Raw genomic sequence first — 7011 nt, forward strand, 5'->3', positions numbered from 1 at the left:
TGATCCATAAGGCCCCTCTGTGTATGACACTGATTTTAGTAATTGTCCTCGTGCTTTATGCTTTTTATGAATTACTCGTAAGCAGCTCTGATTCGATTTTATAAAGAAAAGCAGGGTGTACATTTAAAACAATATATAAACTAGGGCTGGGCGATATATATGAATATATTGTCCAAAACTGGTTTCAAGTCGATATGATATTGGTTTCAATTTTTTTTGACCTGACAATATATTGTGAATAATGGTGTGTGTATGTGTGTGCTATGCAAAAATCACAACGTTCAAAGAACCCTGAAGCCAGCCAACGCCTCTTATTTCAGACATTGCGGTATTTTGGTATATAGTGATGGTTAGTGTTATGTACTAAGTTGAATAGGATCCAAAATGCAGCAGTCTGATTGGTCCTAGAACAATGCAGCAGTATGACTGGTCTGCAGGAGCCACCCAATCCAGCTCCAGATGGAAGTGAATACACAACCTGATTGGCCTACAGGAGAATTCCAGAATTAGCCAATCACGTGCAGCCCATGGTGTAAATAATGTATATAAAGCAGATACTTTGAGGGGACTTTCATTCCTCCTCACCTTTATGAGCCGAATAAAGAGCATGAAATTCACTCTCGACTCTGAGTATATTTCAGTTAGCTAGTGATATATCACAATGTTGAAAATCAGGTATCGCCCAGCCCTAATATAAACATAAAACCAGTTGGCAATGGAAAAAGCTGCTCAGGGTCTTTTTCAGCAGAAGTTTTGAAACTGAGGCTGGAAAGGCAGAATATAAAATATGGTGCATACACCCTCGGTGTCTGCTTTTGCCAGACTGACCAAAACAGGGATCTGGGTGGGGAAAAGTGGTTTTTCTGAAGATGTAGTGACATTACGGAGCAGGGAAAAGCTAGGACAGACACCAAGGACAATTCCAGATAAGATGTTTGCACACCTTAACAACAGGAAAATGTATAACCAGGTCAGAAGGAAACAATCCTGCACAAGGGGTGAGGGAGGGAATGCCATCAGTAAGAGCCCTGATGGGTGAGGTCCTAGCCTGACACCCATAGAGACCAGCCTGCTGTAGAGACAGGGGCCATGCCCTGCGGCCCTTGCTTATCTAGCATTCTCTGCAACAAAAGCCTAATGCTTTCTGGCATAATTCCATGATGCTGCAGAACAGTCACACCCAGGGCTTTGTGCAAAAAGATAAGATAAAATTTTGCAGCTGTTCTTCAGCCGGTATGAAGATGGATGGATTGATTATTTAATTTCTATACTGCTGAATGCATTTAAAATGTCTTTAAGTGGTGTACAAAAAAAACTGAAGCAGCAAGAGTCGGTGGAGGAAGATTGGAAGAAATTTAAAGACTATCTACAGAAACGTTGTAAAATTAATGAATGTTAGAAGGATGTTAAATGAAGTTATGTGGTTTTAGCAGAAATGTTATAAGGGTTTAGGAAAAAATAGACTGTTAATTGGTGAAAGGAGGGAAAGTAAAGTTACATTATATTAAGATAAATTACAGAACAAAAAGTGGAAAAGATGGAAAGGATTTGCTGAAATAGTTAACTGAACTAGAATACAAAAAAGGGAGGTGTGAGGAGGTCAAGGAAACAAGCAAATGAAAGACAAGTTATGGGAAGATTAGCTGTGGTTTTTTTCTTTCTTCTTCTTCTTCTTTCTTATTGTGATGCGTTGTTTTGTTCTTGTTTGATATGGTGTTTTTACTTTTTCTTTTTGTAACCTTTAAAATTTTAATAAATATTATTTACAAAAAAACAACAACACTGAAGCAGCAACAGCTAAGTTTAAAAAATTACAAAAACACAGTTGCATATGAAAATGTTACATTAATACAAAGTTACACACACACTCATTTTCATTCTGACACACCCTCCCTCTCAGTCTCTGGGTTCTCACCAAGGGTCCAAACAAGCTCTCAGCTCACCCACAAAAATCTCACGACAAGAAGAGTTCCTGGAAACAGCAGGCGTCACCCTGCTCTCCTGCTCTAAACTTGCTTTTTTTTTTATGGGCACTCTCCACACCCAGTTCCAGGTGCAGCAGGTTTGCCGAGTTTCCTTGGGGGTCCAAAGGATGGGGAAAGGGCCCCGCTCCACTCACAGCTCTTGCTTCACCCTCTGCCCTCTCCTCCTCCAGCTGCAAAGTGCAAATTAGCCTAAGGATATCCTGAAAGTAATTTTATTAGTTATAAGGTAATTATGTCCATCAATTTGGGTTGCTTTAAAAGAGGATTAGACAAATCCACAGAGGATAACAAGGCCATGCTCTGTCTCCAGTGTTGGAGGCAATGTGCCTCTGAATGTGAGTTGATGGGAATCGTGTGGGGTGGGGAGTGCTGCTGTTGTGATCAGGTCCTCTTTGGGAGCCAGTGTGGTGTAGTGGTTAAGAGCGGTAGACTCGTAATCTGGTGAACCGATTTCGCTTCCCCGCTCCTCCACATGCAGCTGCTGGGTGACCTTGGCCTAGTCACACTTCTCTGAAGTCTCTCAGCCCCACTCACCTCACAGAGTGTTTGTTGTGGGGGAGGAAGGGAAAGGAGATTGTGAGCCGCTTTGAGACTCCCTAGGGTAGTGATAAAGCAGGATATCGAATCCAAACTCTTCTCTTCTTCCCGTTGAGGCATCTGGTTGGCCACTGTGAGAACAGTGGCCTGATCCAGCAAAGCTCTTTTTAGGTTCTTATGCAATTTACCTTTCCCAGGTTATTGGGGGTATTTGCAAGTGTGTGTGTGTGTGTGTGTGTGTGTGTGTGTGTGTGTGTACATCCTGCTATGGGTGTAAGGTGTAACGCAATGGCTATGGATGATTGATGAAATTGTGGATGGTTGATGAAGGTTGCAGCCAGTGGAGCCCCCGATGCAGCTCACAGATGGCACTTTGCCAAGCCCCCCCTCAAACCTGTAGATGACCCTAATTTTGGGGCTAACTCTGAGATTCTTTGAGCTCCTTGAGCCATCCCCCTCCTGCTGCCTTGGGATCTGCTCGGCTCCTTCCTCTGCACATGACACCAGCACAACACACACACACACACACACACACACCTATGGATTTCAGCTGGGTTACTATTCTGATGGTGTCCTGGTTCCCATTTTCCCTTCATCCTTGTGGAATTCCATAGTCAAGCACATCGCAGGACTGTGGGGATGGCACTGTTGGGGTCTATGGGCAAACATCCACATATTTTGTAGTCACTTGTGACGTTTGGAGGCACATCAGCAGGCAGGCTTGCAAGATTCACGACTGTGCTCCAGAGAGAATTTATGTATCTCCACCTTGCAAGTCACAAACGCATAAGTCTCCCTCCGTTGTTGCTGCTTTTGACAAGGCTGTGTTCTGCCCCCTCCTGCCTTGGTTGCTGGCTTGTTGCAGCGTGTGTGTTTTCGAGGTTCTGCTTCTTCTTTCCCTTTAAAGTAAAATAAAAAATGACCCTCTTCTCTATTTGATGTACGTGAGTAATTCCAATTAATTTTAATGTGCACTCATCAAGTGAAGAATGACCAGCCGACAGCAAAACACTGTTGCTCAATGGAATTGGGTTTCTGCCCATGTCCCTTGCTTCATGGATCCAAATTGTGATTGAACCAGCAACTCCTGGAACTGTGATTTTGATTCTTGGGTGCCTGGATGTTCTTCTTTTAGCTTTGGAGTATGGGAAGCAATAATAAAGATATCATTTCTAGGATTCAGACACAAGGAAAGGATATATTGTTTAGGTATTGTCCTTCCATGCTCATGTTTGTGAGATCAACAGAGTGCCATCCTTTGAAGTTTAAACTTGGAAGCTAAGGCAAGGTTTATTTAACCTTCTACCACAACAATCCAGGGTCCTTTAAGACAGATTGGATTTTCCTGGTATTACCCCCTCCCCCCCCTTAAAAACAATAATGACACAAACATGGTTATATAAAAAAATAAAAAGTTTTTAATTACATATTGCAGGTCTTGAAGTAGCAGTTTACAGTAGCAAAACGAAGGCAGGTTTAAAACTACTATCTAAGTTACAAAAGTACAAAATGTAAGTTCAAAAATGGTCATGCACATGTGGTCAGCTTGCCAACATTATGAAGACAGATGCAATCAGGAAGTATGTAGTGTTACAGCTTCCTGCCAAGGCAGACAAAGGAAATGATCTCACAGAGTTCTCTCTAGCAAATTGTACAAGAAAGCTCTATGAATCTCAGTCTTTTCATGCGCCCATCTGCCAAAGCAGGAATTGTTGGTTTGACTGCAGGAATGTCCTTCAACTAGTCCCTCCCATTATAACAATTAAGTGCAGGATTTCATGTCTCTCTGGATCATCAACAGCCGCCACCACTCAAGTAACTCTGCCCCCCCCTCTCCCCAGTCAGGACCTGGGAGTGTAATCTTTGTGCAGGAGTCCCAGAACATCTGGGGCAGACAATGGGGCCAGTAGTACTCTGGTGAACGCAACAGTAACCATTTTCTGTAACTATCCAATCACTGAACGTCACTTTCGATCCCTTATTTGCATATGTGGACCTGAGTGAAAACTATCTACAGTACCTCCTTGCTGGTCCAGGGTGAGAACTTCAGTACATAACAGGATGCACCTGGGTGGGGTGCACGTGGAGCCCGTGCAGAGGGCAAACACGGAAAGCAGCCTTGGCGCTTCTGACATGCGCCAAGACATGCAACCTCTTGCCCCATGGCTCTGGAAGTTGGCAGGAGCTCGGGCCAGAGGGAGCCAGTTCCACCCTCTCAGATTTGTGCCCAGTTCAGTCACCCCTTTCGGTGACCCCCACGTTACGCCACTGATGGGGAACACCAAGGAGGAAAGACAGCCCTCGTGCCACAACTGTTAATTATTTCATCCTGAATTGCATAGTTCAGTTCCAGACATAATCCTCTGTTACACCCCTTGCTTTGCTGTTTGTATCACTTACCACTTTACAGTGCCAAATATTATTCCCTAAAATTGCCTTCCCCAACCTGGTGCCCTCCAGACATTTTGGACTACAAGTGCCCTCAGCCACAGCCACCCTTAACATCCTCCTAATATGCTTAACTTAAACATTCTCTTAATTGGCTGAGTCCCTTCCAGCTGCCAAATTGTTCCTCTAAAAACCCCACCAGAGCAAGCCGGGTGTCCTTTCTAGCTAGTAGCCACCAGTCATCAAAAGCCAATGAAAAAGTGCATAGTTGCAGAGCTTGGGGTTGTTTACGCATTCATTTGATGCCACCAAAACATCTTTCTCGTAAAACAAGAACTGTGTTTTTTGCCTGCCCAAACGATGGACATTTTTCTAACATACCTCTTGAAAAGAGCAAGTGTTTTTTTAAGTCCTTACTTAGAGGCATATGAAAGAATGCAAAATGTATTTTATTCAGCACCAGGTGGGGACCAATTAGAAGAGTTCCTCTTCTTCACACACCAAAGTCAAGTTTTAAAGGTAACAAATTTGGTTTCATTTAAGGCCTAGCTTGCAAATTTGAGTCCCTGGATCACTCTCCCCAGAGATGGAGACTGCATACATTTCAAGCTCTCTTCCTCTCCTGGCCTTCCCCAGTGGCACCCCCCTTTGCCCACTGACGCCACTGTCTGAGTTGTGAGAATCTGTGATTGCCAGAAGGGCTGCTCTTAATCAGGCCCTCCATCTGCTCCCAGGCTAGTGTGCCAATTAGAGGCAGACCTGCACGTCCAAAATGAAAGGTGCACATTCGTGATTAGCGGAAAGAGCATGGCTGGAAGGTGGATTCTATCCTGCCCAAAGCACCACTTAAAATATATTGAAGTTGGGTGAAAATACAAAAGAACTAGCTGGGGAAGCCCAGCGCTCTCCTCTTCACCTCTCAGATGGCAACAGATGGTGCCCTAAGGGAGAGCAGTACTCTCAGTTTTGTACCACGAACGTTAACGTTTGCTAAAGGAGAACTAAAAAGGGAGGGAGAAAATTGGCTGGTTACCTCTAATCTCTGTTCTGAAGTAATCTGAGAGCTTGGGGTGAGCCTGGTTGTTGTGCCTTTTTGCAGGGGGGGCGGGTCCCACTGAATATGCCCTGGGGAAATTGCCTCTTCAATAAGTGGAATTTGGGGGTAATTAAATGCCCCCCTCAGCCACCCAGCACTGTCCAGGTTACAGCTGCTGCCCATCCGCAGGGCCCACCTGGAGGCATTCTGTCCAGGACCCCCTCAAATCTGGGGCTGGCTGTGGGTGGAGAAAGTTCTCCTGCACCATTACCTGGTTGACAACAAGTGACGCCATTGTTAAAGCATCTGCACTGGCTGCCTATCTACTACTGAGCTAGGTTCAAGGTCAGGGTTGGCCCATCCCATTTCACCACCTGAGGCAAAATGGAGATGTGCTGCCTTCTGCCCCCCGCTTGCCCCACCACTTCTGCTGCTAGCTTAATGCCCCTCGCTCTTGCTGAGCTTGGCAGGAGAAGGGGGCATTCTGTAAGGCCTTGCCACTTGTCTTCTCTACCCCGGCGGTGGGGAAGATGAGCAGTTACATCATGTGCTGGAACGCCTCCCTCTTGCTGAAACTTGGTGAGAGGCAGGCGTTCCACCAGTGGTGGATGTGGTGGGAAGGGCAAGGCAACACCTCTTGCGTTTCCACAGATGGAGTCAGCTGCTTTGCATTTATTTACAAAGCCCAGAACAACTTAGGTCCAGGGTGCCTCAGGAACCACCCAAACCCTTATATCCCAGCTCAGTCTCCAATATCATCTGCAGGAGCATCATTGGCTGTTGTCTGTGGTAGCAAGGCTCATTTGACCACAACAGGGAGCCAAGCCTTTAATGTCCTTGGGCAAGTCCTGGGGAACTCTGCCAACAGAGATGCAGCAGGCGCCTTCTGTGGCAACTTTTAAACACCTGCTGAAGGAGGGTCACCATATATCAAAAAGTGAAAATCAAGACACAAAAATTGCCATACATCCGCATTTTCCCAGACATTTAAGCAATTTCCACCTGGACACTGTTTCCAATGACCGAATCTTGGCTATGTCTGGGAAATTCCAGACGTATCGCAAC

General features: G+C 45.2%; 1 protein-coding gene across 1 annotated transcript in view; it reads right to left on the reverse strand.

The window, feature by feature from the left end:
• Positions 1-6478, reverse strand: part of LOC307202688 (retrovirus-related Pol polyprotein from transposon opus) — a gene marked incomplete at its 3' end in the record, with an annotated part of 137491 nt that extends 131013 nt beyond the window's left edge. Inside the window, exon 1 of the mRNA XM_079952854.1 lies at positions 6230-6478. The remainder of the gene's footprint in view (positions 1-6229) is intronic.
• Positions 6479-7011: the final 533 nt, after the last annotated feature.

This window comes from Podarcis cretensis (assembly GCF_951804945.1).
Source record: "Podarcis cretensis genome assembly, chromosome: 14".
In the NCBI taxonomy this organism is placed as follows: domain Eukaryota; kingdom Metazoa; phylum Chordata; class Lepidosauria; order Squamata; family Lacertidae; genus Podarcis; species Podarcis cretensis.